This window comes from Limulus polyphemus, unplaced genomic scaffold (assembly GCF_000517525.1).
Source record: "Limulus polyphemus unplaced genomic scaffold, Limulus_polyphemus-2.1.2 Scaffold9675, whole genome shotgun sequence".
In the NCBI taxonomy this organism is placed as follows: domain Eukaryota; kingdom Metazoa; phylum Arthropoda; class Merostomata; order Xiphosura; family Limulidae; genus Limulus; species Limulus polyphemus.
Genome location: NW_013675285.1, coordinates 1 through 12,341, shown reverse-complemented (window position 1 = coordinate 12,341; position 12,341 = coordinate 1). Strand labels below are relative to the sequence as shown.

The window sequence follows — 12,341 nt, the reverse complement described above, 5'->3', positions numbered from 1 at the left end:
GACCTATAGTGTGGAAAAAATTAAAAATACAATCTAATCGGACAGAGTCACCATTACCAATGACACTACCCAATGTCAGGGGTAAACTCTTAGAAAAATTGTGTCTAAAATGGTGTCGCCACTCATGGTTGTAACGACAGTAAAATGTGGGCTATTGTGACTTGAGTGTCACAATGGCTACACATCAGTGGGTCAATACCTGATAAAAGAAAACGATGGGGTAAAAAACTATGACCATTGCGTAGCCTTGCCAGGACTATTTCCTCCTTCCGATCCTTACAGAAGCAAGACGGCCAAAGACCAACAGAAGGTTTGATCTGGAAAAGCTTGTTATGACGTTGCTCACCCCAAGTTGACAGCCAACTGGCACAAAGCCGCACCTTGAAGTCCATGTATGGGACAGGCATAGCTGTGATGGCACTAGAGCGGATGGACTTCGCTGCGGTGTCAGCGAGCTCTTCCCATGAATACCGACGTGGCTAGGGATCCAGAAAAACTGGATGGAAATAGAAGATAGAGAAAAGTGGGCCAATCAGTGTTGAATATGAACAAGAACAGGGTGAGAACTAACGTTAAGCGATTCCAGGGACAGTAGAAAGCTAAGAGAAGCAGTGGAAATAGTACAATTACTGTACTGCATAGCTTTTACATGATCCAGGGCAAGAGAAATAGCATACAACTCGGCAGTGAACACAGAAACTGTAGAGAACCATGGCAGAACCTACAGGGTCACCCGATTTCAAACCATCCATGTAAATAGGAAGAGAAGAATGGCTCGAAAGATGTTCAGCAAAAAGAAGACGGTACTTCCAATCGGGAGTAACCGCCTTCCTCAGATGACTCAGCGAAAGGTCACAGGAAGGGGTGGTAATATGCCATGGTGGAATGGGCTGATCATTGGGGACAGCAATGTCATCCAATGCCAGACCCAATTCAACCAGTTGTGCCTGGATATGAAAGCCAAAGGAAGGAATAGCAGACCGTCTGTTCTGAAAAAGAGCATGGCACAATGAGGAAGAAAGACACAATCCCAGGTGGGATGCCATGGTAAGGATCGAAGCTTGGTAGCATATTGTAAAGAAAGTTGCAAACTACAGAGGTGAAGAGGAGGTTCGTGGGACTCGGTGTACAAACTCTGGACTGGAGAAGTGCGAAAAACCCCGGTGCAGAGCTGAAGCCCCAGATGGTGAATGGGGTTCAGCATCTTCAAGGCCAAAGTCATGGCAGAACCATAGACCAAAGACCCATAGTCCAGTTTGGATCGAATCAGGGCACAATAGATCCTGGGCATAGAACATTGATCCACTCCCCAAGAGCTGGAAGAGAGGACACGAAGGATATTCAGAGCCCTTGCACACTTGAAATGTAGCTGCTTGATGTGCGGAATGAAGCTAAGCTTACGGTCAAAGATAAGCCCCAAGAATTTTGCTTCAGGGACCACACAAATACCTATATCACCGAGACAGAGCTCGGGATCGGGGTGGAGACCCCTTTGGCGGCAAAAATGCATGCAAACAGTTTTGGAAAAAGAAAATTTAAAACTGTTTGGAGTGGTCCATGTCAACAACCAATTGAGGGCAGTCTGAAGCTGCCACTCAATAAACCTCATGTTCGACGACTGACATGTGATGTGGAAATTGTCAACATAGAGCCCATTTGCAACAGTTGAAGGAAGATTATTAGTCATGGCATTAATTTTAACACTAAAAAGTGTGACACGCAAGACACAGCCCTGAGTGACTCCAAGTTCCTGTGGAAAGGAACGGGAAAGAGTGGAACCCACACGAACTTGGAATCGCCTGTTCAGTAAAAAGTTTTGAATAAAAATGGGTAGATGGCCATGCAACCCATAGGAATGGAGGTCCTGCAAAATTCCATACCTCCACGTGGTGTCATAAGCCTTCTCGAGATCGAAGAACACAGAAACAAGGTGTTCTCTCTTGAGAAAGGCTTCCCTGATCAATGTTTCAAGTCGAATCAGATGGTCCATTGTGGAGTTCTGTCGACGGAACCCACAGTGGGTGAGTGAGAGGAGTGTGTTCGATTAGAGGAACCAAACAAGACGAGCATTAACATCCTCTCTAGGACCTTACAAAGACAACTAATCAATGGGACAATAATTAGAAGGAATCTTGAGATCCTTCTCAGGTTCAGAGAAAGGGAGGATAATAGCCTGGCACCAAGCATCAGGAAAACATGCTCATGCCAGATCCAGTTTAAAATAACCAGAAGAATAGCAAGAGAGGCAGGAGAGAGATGGCGCAACATCTCATAATTAACATCATCAGGTCCGACTGATGAAGAGCAAATTGGAGTTCCACCAGTGTAAAGGGGTGATTATAATCATAGAGACGATCGGCCCGAAAGGAAAGAGGCAATCGCTCTACCCAAGACTTGATGGCCAAGAAGGCAGGGGAAGAAACAGAAGTGCTAGAAGAAAAGCTGTGGCCAAGAGCATCTGCAATGCTCTGGACATCAGCAACTTCCTGGCCATTGGAGAGCAAGATGGAAAGGGGGATGGGAAGCATACCTCCTAGTGACTTTCCAAATGTTGTCCCATACAGTTTTGGAACTAGTGGGAGAAGAGATGCTAGTAGTGAACTTAATCCAAGACTCCTTTTGGCTTTGACATCGAATCTACCAAGCATGGGCACAGGCCCGCTGATAAACAATGTGGTTAGAAAGAGAGGGATACCATCGGAAGGAATCCCCGGCCCATTTTTGAGCCTTCCGTGCCTCCTGGCCGGCAGGACTCCACCATGAACGAGGATACCATGGAAAACCTGTCGAGGTTTTAGGAATAAAATGAACAGCCACCTGGACAATAGAGTCAGTCACTGCAACCACACAGTCGTCTATTGATGGCAGACAGACAAAGGCAGGATCAAGTTCAGAGAGAGAGGTGAAAGATGGCTAATCAGCCTGGTCCAGCTTCCACCGTGGCACTTGGGTTGGGTGGCATCGATCATGGCCAACCTCCCTCATAATGATAGGAAAATGATCACTGCCTCATGTTCACTGTTGACCATCCAAGAAAAGCGAGTGAAAAGTGAAGGGGAGCAAATCGAGAGATCAATGGCAGTAAAAGACTGTCTAGATGCATGAAAATAAGTATATGTTCCAGTATTGAAGAGAGAATCAATATCAGCACCATCCCAGAGAGGGTTGTGTCCATTAAAGTCTCCCAGAAATAAAAATGGAGATGGCAACTGGTCAAGGAGAGCATCAAGGTCCTATTGATCATAAGTCTCCCCAGGAGACAGGTAGAGAGAACAGTGATGGTACAACCCAAGGAAACATGGATAACTACGACCTCCAAGGGTGTATCGAGGGAAACAGATAAGGAGGGCACATGCTAGTCGACCAGCAGTGCCACCACTACATCACACAACCTGTCATTCCGGTACAAAGAAAACTGCCGAAAGGTGGCTGTATCGGCAGGTTTCAGAAATGTTTCCTGTAAGGAGAGACACGCAGGATGATAGGAGTCAATCAAGGCCTTAATGCTATCGAGATTAGAACAAAAACCTCGACAGTTCCACTGTATCAAAGTGGCCATTTTTATGTAGGTTTAGAAGAACAAGGTGGAGAACCCTTCGGTTTACAACCATGCCATTTTTCTTTACTAGATAGAGGTCGATCGACCTCCAGGGATCCTGCCCTTGATCAAGCAAGCAGATCTCTGTCATAGTGAGAATCCAATGACTGAGGATGTGATTGAATAATCATCCTGCATTTAGGGGCCACAAAAGGAACCACATGGACACCAGAGGCTGGTGCCCCGAGGAGGTTGACCCAGGCAGTCACTGGAAGGAATAGTGGGAACAGAGATTGGAGTAGACGTAGACCTATCAACTTTATTATCCATGGAGGGCAGAAGACCTCTCACATGGCATAAAAAAAGACTCAGATGGAGGCATGGAAAGGTCTGTCTGCACTCCCACTGTAGCAGTGGAGCATAGTGCAGTGGCATATGTCTGAGATGGAGTAGGGAACAATAGCTTCCAAGCATCAGGATAAGAGATGTTATTAATTGTCTTCAAATGCTGTACCTCTTTCGCTTCCACCCACTTAGGGCAAGACCTAAAGTAAGAGGGGTGGGAACCACTACAATTAACACAGTGAGGGTCCAGTTTGCACTCGTAGGCGTCATAGTCCTTGCCACCACAACAAGCACACGTCACAGAACCACGACAAGATATCTTTGAGTGACCAAACTGCTGGCACTGAAAACATTGGAGAGGGTTGGGAATATAGGGCTGTACCTTACAGTTCAAATAACCTGCCTTAACAGCGATAGATGGACATGGTGATGAAAACGTCAAAATCAGAACTGAGGTCGGCACCATAATACCATCTTGACAAGTGGAGATCCTTCAAACTGCTGAAACTCCTTGGTTGGAGAAACCAGCAAGGATCTCTGACTCGGGGATAGACTTCAAGTCCCTCTCAAAAATAACTCATCATGATGAATTCAAGGAAGCATGGGGAGTAACCTCAATGGGTATATCTCCAATGGCCTTTGAATTCAAGAGGAGTTCACTGTGCTTAGCTGTGGATGTTTCAACCAAGATGTCTCCAGAATGGAGCTTCTTAACTGACTTTGGACAGCCAGCAAGCCCTCTAAGCCCTTCTGAATAAAAAAGGGAGACATTTGCCCTAAAGATTTATTGGACAGTGAATGCAGGATCAGGAAGCAAGGTACAGGTGTACTTTGTGATGGAGACTGCTGTTCAGTCTTCTAGGTGTGGTCGTTTACCAATTAGCAGGGTTTTAACATTTTTTTTATTTGGATTAAGTGGGGATCCATAATTAAGGAGAAAGATTCAGTGCCCACTGACCCCACCCGCCATGGATTCCCATGAGGAGATGCAATAATGTCAAACAAGGATACTGCAGCAATGCCAGGGTTTCGTGAGCACTATACCCAAACACCAGCATCAGACACGATGTCCATAACATCCATTGAGAATGCCCAACACTGGTACTCAGTTGACCTTGCCCGAGTGGACCAGCCAATTGACCCTGGGGGCCACCCATCTACAGGAATTCAAGGCCAAAGTGGTGTGTTGCAGTGCCCCAGACACCACTCAACCACCAGGATCCTCTCCTCCCCTTCACAGGTTGTCACGCACAACAAAAATATGGGTGGATGTTTAGATCCCAGAGGAAGTAACTGAAAATACAGAACCTTCCCTGGGAGGTCCCCTCACCACATACAGGAATCCACGTGGAGGGGCCTCTCAATGAAAATCTGAGTCAGTCAGGATAGGTGAGAAACAATGGTCACCTTCTTTACAGCTCATGTTTTAGGTAAGAAGGTTCTATCAGGATACAAGTATAAAATCTGATGAGAATATACGGTAGTTGATGCAACACGGCCATAGATACCTGACAAGTACAAAATATGTGATGAGAAACAATGATAAAGAAATTATTTTGCTAAAGGTTCAAAAGTACAAGTTAGGGGCTGTAACACTAAGTCCAAGTACCACTTTGGACAATGTCAAGGAATTCAGAAATATTATAGATGAAAAGCTTGGTACAGATCTATGAATAATAGGGACAACAGAGATAAATAATGTTCCAATGGGACTGATAAACAGCAACATGCAAATGAATGGGCTAACATCCAAGCCAACCAAGAAGAGAATACAAATGTGCTGACAAAGGTCTGAGCAACACCAAAGATAGAGACACCAAATGTCACTGTGAAAAATAATGATGGTAATGGAATCAGTTTCCTGTGAGAAAGAGAAAGTAATAGAGAAAACCAAAATAACACTGGCCAAAGTGGTGTGATGAGGAGAATCTGATACTTCATGAAACTTATCTCAAAAAAATTTACTTTAGAAAACTTGTGAGAGCAATCAGTCACTTAACAAGAATTTTGGAATTAAGCATGAAACAGAATGTGGAAATCATTTAAGTTAAACAACTTTGTGCAGATAATTAAAGCAGAAGGACAACATTTGTCAAAAGCAATGTCCAAGAAACGAGTTAACCCAAATAATTTCCACTTGCCTAATTGGGTTAGTATGTAATGAAAATTTGTTGTCTGAATTCTGGTTTTACTTATCTTGGATAATCAGACTGCTATTAATACCAAGCCCTTTAAGGGCTGCAAAAAACTACTGTCAAACTGAGAAAAAAAAAAGTTTGGAGATAGAGAACAACTATAGCTAAAAGCTATGTTGAACAATCCAGTCTCAAAATCAGATTCATCATCAACTGAAATGAGGAAAATTGCAAGTCCACCAAGGAAAAATCCACATAAATATTTCCCAATAAGAAATTTCTGGATTAAATTGTAGTCCAATGATCTAACTTAAAAAACCCATCAAAATATCCACAGCATGATGATAAACAGAATTAATGTGAAAAAAATGAATGTTAATTGCTGAAAGAATCAACAATATATCTAATATCAGGAAAATATAGGAAAAGAAATATTCTAAAACAGAATAATCTAATATAAGACTAGTCCCCTCAGCTATTACAGGAATAGGATCAAAATATAAATTAACATATACCTGAATGACATGCTGAGTCAAGTCAGCAGAAGTGTCATCAGAAAGAGGGTCACAGTTGATACGTTCTTCTCTTAAGAAAAAGAGGGTGAAGAGATCTGAACAAAAGATTGGCTAGTTCACAAGCAGGTAAGTAAGGGCAATTTTCATGAAATTGATATTGACTTGAGTAGGAAATCCCATCATGAAAACTGCAGGTAGCTTAGCATGCACAAACCAAATACGTTGATCAATAATGGCCAAAAAAAGCAGCCCATGAGATAACCTTGTAAACCCATAGTCTAATGCAGAACAATGCCTCAGTTAAAGGAAGAAAAACTTCTAAATTAGCAGAAGTGGTAACATGAAGGTTAATGGTAAATTCTAAATGAATTCATATCAGAGCTAACAATGTGAACAGCACACTTTCAACTAGAAAATTTGGCTTTGGGCTGCTGAAAGGTAGAACTTAAGTAGTCCCCAAACACATGTGCAAACAAATCATGTGGAAGTGGAAAACTATGGGTAGATATGACTTAAATACAATACTGCATCAAGGACATTAATAACTTTAGATTGTGTGACATTGATAGTGACTTCTACTTAACAAAAAGAGCCAAACTGTGATTCAGAGATAAGTATACCTGGTATGGAATTAGAAATACTTAAAAAAATTATTATTTAAAATAAAATTATCAGTGGTTTGAAATTATGGGTAAAAAAACGTTTTTACCACTAAACTAAGATTTAAGATTAGCATTTCACATCAAAGTTTTCTGTACTTTAATATTTTACAGTACTCAAGATTGAAATTCCATGTATTTAGTTCTAATCTCAAATACTTTTATGAATTTTCTTTTGAACTATAAGTTTTTACTTATTTATACACAGAAAATTTCTCAATGAAATAGCATATTTTAGCACTCTTACACTTTTGTTCAGTATTAGTTTTAATGACAATCTCAATAGTTTTTTTACTAGTAAAATAACTAAAAAATATTACAGTTAAAAAACATCAACTATGAGATTACAATGATAAAAATTATTTTATAGAAGTTGAACTGACAAAATTATGAAATAAATTGTAAGTTGTGGAGTAAACTGTTATAAACAGTATTTATTTAAATACCAGGAAATATGCAGCTGGTGGCAAGCTCATGTGGCCACCAGCTCAATAAAGTTTACATCAGAAAACAGTTAAACAACAGTCAAGAAATTATGATTCAAAATCTTTATGACATTTCATTACGAATACCAATAATTTTTGTTTACTTCCTCAAGTAAATATTTCTGTCATTACTTCATAAAACAACAAACAAGGAAGCTTTAAGCTTGTTTTATGTTTAACTCAAAGTGATTCATTCAAGTTGTTTAACTAACTAAGTATTGCTAGTTTTGGCTAACTCATTACCTTGGTCCAACAACAGTTTTTCAATTAAAATTTCCTGATGCAATCACACTACTTAGTTACAAGAATTTAGCTACACTGAGATAGGTCAGATCCTGTGCAGAAGATTATACATGTTGTCATTGTCCCATAAACATGAAATAATGCCGAAGGATGGACCTTGTTTGTGCGATGGATTAAATGTACATTGAGTTGTTAAGAAGTGCTTTACAACCAGTAACTAGTAGGATAATCCTTTAGCTCAGTTGGCATTGTAAAGGTCTCAGGTTTAACTTAACACATAAGTGATAATATAGAATATAATTAAGATAGTGTCAATAGTTTCAGGTTTGTCTTAAAAACCAAAATAAGCAAGATAATGCTATATAATTTTACTGGTATACAATTGTGGCACAGGAAATCTAATAAGGGTTTTAGATAAGACATTTTCAATCTATTATAGAAAATTCACACCGTTAAAGCAGAACACATAAAATTTACACTATTTGAAAATAACACAAAATAGTAAATACACACACACACATATATATATACATATACTTACTACTAGTTATTATAAAGCCATCTTCTTCTTTTTTCACAAATTGGATATCCAGCAAAGTGTCCTGCTCCTCATCAGAAAAAGGTTCAACCTTCATCTTTAATATTTCCATGGTTACATCAGAGCTTCACCTTTATATTCAGATCAGAGCTTATAGTTATATCACAAACAAGGTTAAGAAGTACAACTTGCATTATTCAGAAAGGTTACAAGGTCTCCAACAAATACTAATCTAAATATTCACATTATCTTGTTATGACTCAAGAGTATGATGTTACCACTTTGAGAAGTATACCTCAGATATATAATTATACTAAAACATAATATCCCATAACTACCGAAGTACTGAACTCTGTATCCTTATACCTTTTTCATGAAATTATTGATAATTTGAGTCTTTCATTAATTCATGATAGATATGCTATTATGCAATCATACACTCAAAAAAAAATTTGGTTGATTACAAAATGTTCAAAGAAGCATTGTTTCAAATAAAAATGACAAATTCTGTAACCTTCATTCTTTATCAATAAACAAAAAAACTTGTCATATTTTAACAAACACTATTATATCAAAATGTCAACCAGTCCATAGTTTTTCATAATATGGATAGAACAGGTAAATAGTAATATTATCCTTTTCAACTGTTTATATATGTATAAGAAATGTTTTGTTTGAAATGAAGATGTATTTAACTTGTTTTAATTTCAAATGAATGTTTTTTATCACATGTAAAAGAAACAGACATTAATGATTATCAACTTCATAAGTTTATGAACTTAGTCCTTAGAAAACTGTGCTTGCTAAAGCTAAACTTTACTAATTTCTCTATACCTCATTAGTTCTAAAAACAGTACATAAAATATTACAACTAAAAAACGCAAAAGAGAAACTACATGCAGCACATAATAAAAAAAAAAGATATCCACTAGCACTGTAACCAGAGCCAATACTCTACAGAGGAGAAACCACTTTGTGGTTCTTGCTCCTCAAAAAACTCGTTTTACTTCCAGTAGGTGATAAACAATGTAAAAAATAAATAAACACGTGCAACGAGTGTCACAACAGCCTGAAGGTAAACATTTGGGATGAAAAGCTATATTTTAAGAAACACCTGACAAAAGAAATATATTCTTGTACTATTTCCTGCACATCAACAAAAGTTCGTTTCTCGTCCTTTGATTTAGAAATTCTTACAGTATTGATTTTATGTACTGTAATTTGTAAATCAATGTGATTGTACCAAACTGAGATAATGCATATTTTTTATCTGTTAAAACTTATCAACTGATCCTTATCTCAGAAAATATTTTCGATTGTTATGACTTATACTGCTATAACGAGTTCTGTTGTTTTGCATTGCTTTTTCTATTATTATTTAGTAAAAATTATGTGAGATCAAGTCCACGCAACAACAAAAAAAATTATGTATTTCTTTAACGTCTGCTACTCCTAGTACTACAGTTATTTTCACTTGTAGTTGTACTGTTGTAAGCCTAACTTTAAATAGAAAACTTTCCAACTGAAACTATTGCAGGGCTAATTCACTAATAGCATTTAATAGAAATTTCATTTTTTAATAACTAACTTGCTGATTAAATTTAGTTAATCAATCTTCTATCTACCGTTCAAACACTGAATACTTCACTTTGGCAAAAACCACTAACTCGGTACTTACCGGCATACACAACCAATGTTAGTCGAAATTTGTCAATATTTATGTCACACGTCCTCTAGCGAACAAGTGAATTAAAATATTTAAAATAGAGTTTACAATGCTGCCCCCCTTTCTAGAATGTAAAGTTCGTTGAACTATCCTAATACAAAAATAAAATGCTGTACTAGACTACCCATTCACATTTTCACGAAAATAACCCGCTCCTTCGTATACCCCACACCTGTAGAAAAACTGCTTATAACTTCATATGTTTACGTGTTGAGCGAACCGCGCATAATCGAATTTTTTGTGTTCGGCAGATAATTGGTTGCTATTATTTTTGCGTGTGTAAGTGAATCCCTGTTGGACAAACCCACGTTGTAGGAGAGTTTACTTTATACAATAATCCTAGATGACCTTAATTCAAAACACACAGATTTTCATTGCTGTACAACCAGCACCAATGAAAAAAATCCTGCAAGCCCTAATCGAAAACAACAACCTAATGATAATCAATGACGCCACTCTAACACATATTTAATAATATAATCAATAATCATTCATTCCACATACTTCTAACTTCAGTGTTCAAGAAAACATAGACAGTGACCATGATACCATATCCTTTGATTTAAATATTAATCCACGCAACAACAACTCAACACCACTTCTCACAGTATATTGTTATGTATCTGCTAGTTTGTTAATTTCCGGTAGAAATTATTTCCGATGAACTTCAGCGATACAAGTCCTTTCTTAATTAAATCAGTTTATTCTTCCTCAATACAAACTTCTAGTACACAGTAGTTTCAAAATCAGTACGTTTCTCGTCCCCTTAAACTTAACAACTTTTATAATACACGCTATAAATCACAGCGATTCAACATCTCGATAACTTCACTCTCTACGAGTGCAAAACACACATTAGCTCGAAACAGAAATGTAAATTACCCGGAACCCTCTTCATTCATTCCAGCAGGCTTTTCTGCCATGCTTATATACTAACAAAGAGGCATCTCCAACATTCGAAAAACGCGCCAGCAGCGTCACGTGACTTTCGCTGTTGTAACACTGCCCCTTCCTTAGTATTGTTCGTCCTGAACAATAGCCACTTACATTTAACCAATAGATAATTAACAATAACTTATTTAAATGTACAGAATTTACAAACACAAAATTAAAATACAACAAAGTCTCTTGATTTTACAGGACATTTCTTCTTTCGTATTGGTCTCCGTCTCATTAGCTTCTGGTTCACGTGGGATTCATCTGCTCCATCAGAAAATATCCCATTATCAGTAGCAGCCACATTAGTGGTAGTAACTTCATTAATGGCTACACTGTTTTCCCTTACCAAAACAGGGTAGAGTTTCTTCTTCAGCAGCGTCGTTTGTTCTGTTGTTCATTTCGTTCCAACTGTAATGTCCTGGACCGTGATAACGCCAAAACCTGTTGGCATGCACCACCTTTGGCTTACCTCGTCGGCCACATTTTATTCGGAAAGTAACATCTGAGAGACGATCCACTATGTCATATGGGCCTTCCCATGGAGAAGACAACTTAGAAAACTTCCTTTCGGTCTTCCTGGGATTATACAACCATACCTTGTCTCCTGGTACAAAGCTGATTTCAGTAGAACTCTTATCATAAAATAGCTTCATGGAATCAACAGACGTTTTCAAGTTTGAATACACTTGATGGTGAATATCATCCATCCTTTCAGATAACACTTTCACGAACTCTGGCACATTTTCAGGCAACTCTTCGTAAGGTGGGCATCATGTTATCAGGTCCACTGGCAACCAAAGTTCCCGACCAAACACCAGCTTTGCCGGAGTGTATCCAGTGGCTTCATGCTCTGCTGTTCTATAAACCATCAACAGTGGAGGGTGTAAGACATCCCAGTCATCTTGGCGGCTATTACAAAACTTTGCCAATTCCTGTCCCAGTGTCCAATTGTACTTTTCTACCATTCCATCAGACTGTCGGTGAAGTAGCGTTGTCCTCGTCTTTCATATCCCAAACAACTTGCAGCATTCATGGAACACAGCTGATTCAAAGTTACGGCCTTGAAAGCAGTTCTTATGGCATGCCAAACCTGAAGAAGAAATCACTAATAGCTGTAGCTTCCTGATTTGGTATTGCATATGCCTCAGGCCACTTGGTGAAATAATCCATCACCACACAAATGTACTTTATGCTTGGGTCCCCTTTTAGCACAACATG

The 12,341-nt window shown here is 38.8% G+C and overlaps 1 long non-coding RNA gene across 1 annotated transcript in view; it reads right to left on the bottom strand.

Annotated features, from left to right (window-relative positions):
- Positions 1-10,157, bottom strand: part of LOC106476034 — a 13,625-nt gene extending 3,468 nt beyond the window's left edge. The window contains exons 1-2 of the long non-coding RNA XR_001291864.2: positions 10,084-10,157; positions 8,462-8,589 (exon numbers count right to left, since the gene is read on the bottom strand). This is a non-coding gene — a long non-coding RNA (uncharacterized LOC106476034). The remainder of the gene's footprint in view (positions 1-8,461; positions 8,590-10,083) is intronic.
- Positions 10,158-12,341: the final 2,184 nt, after the last annotated feature.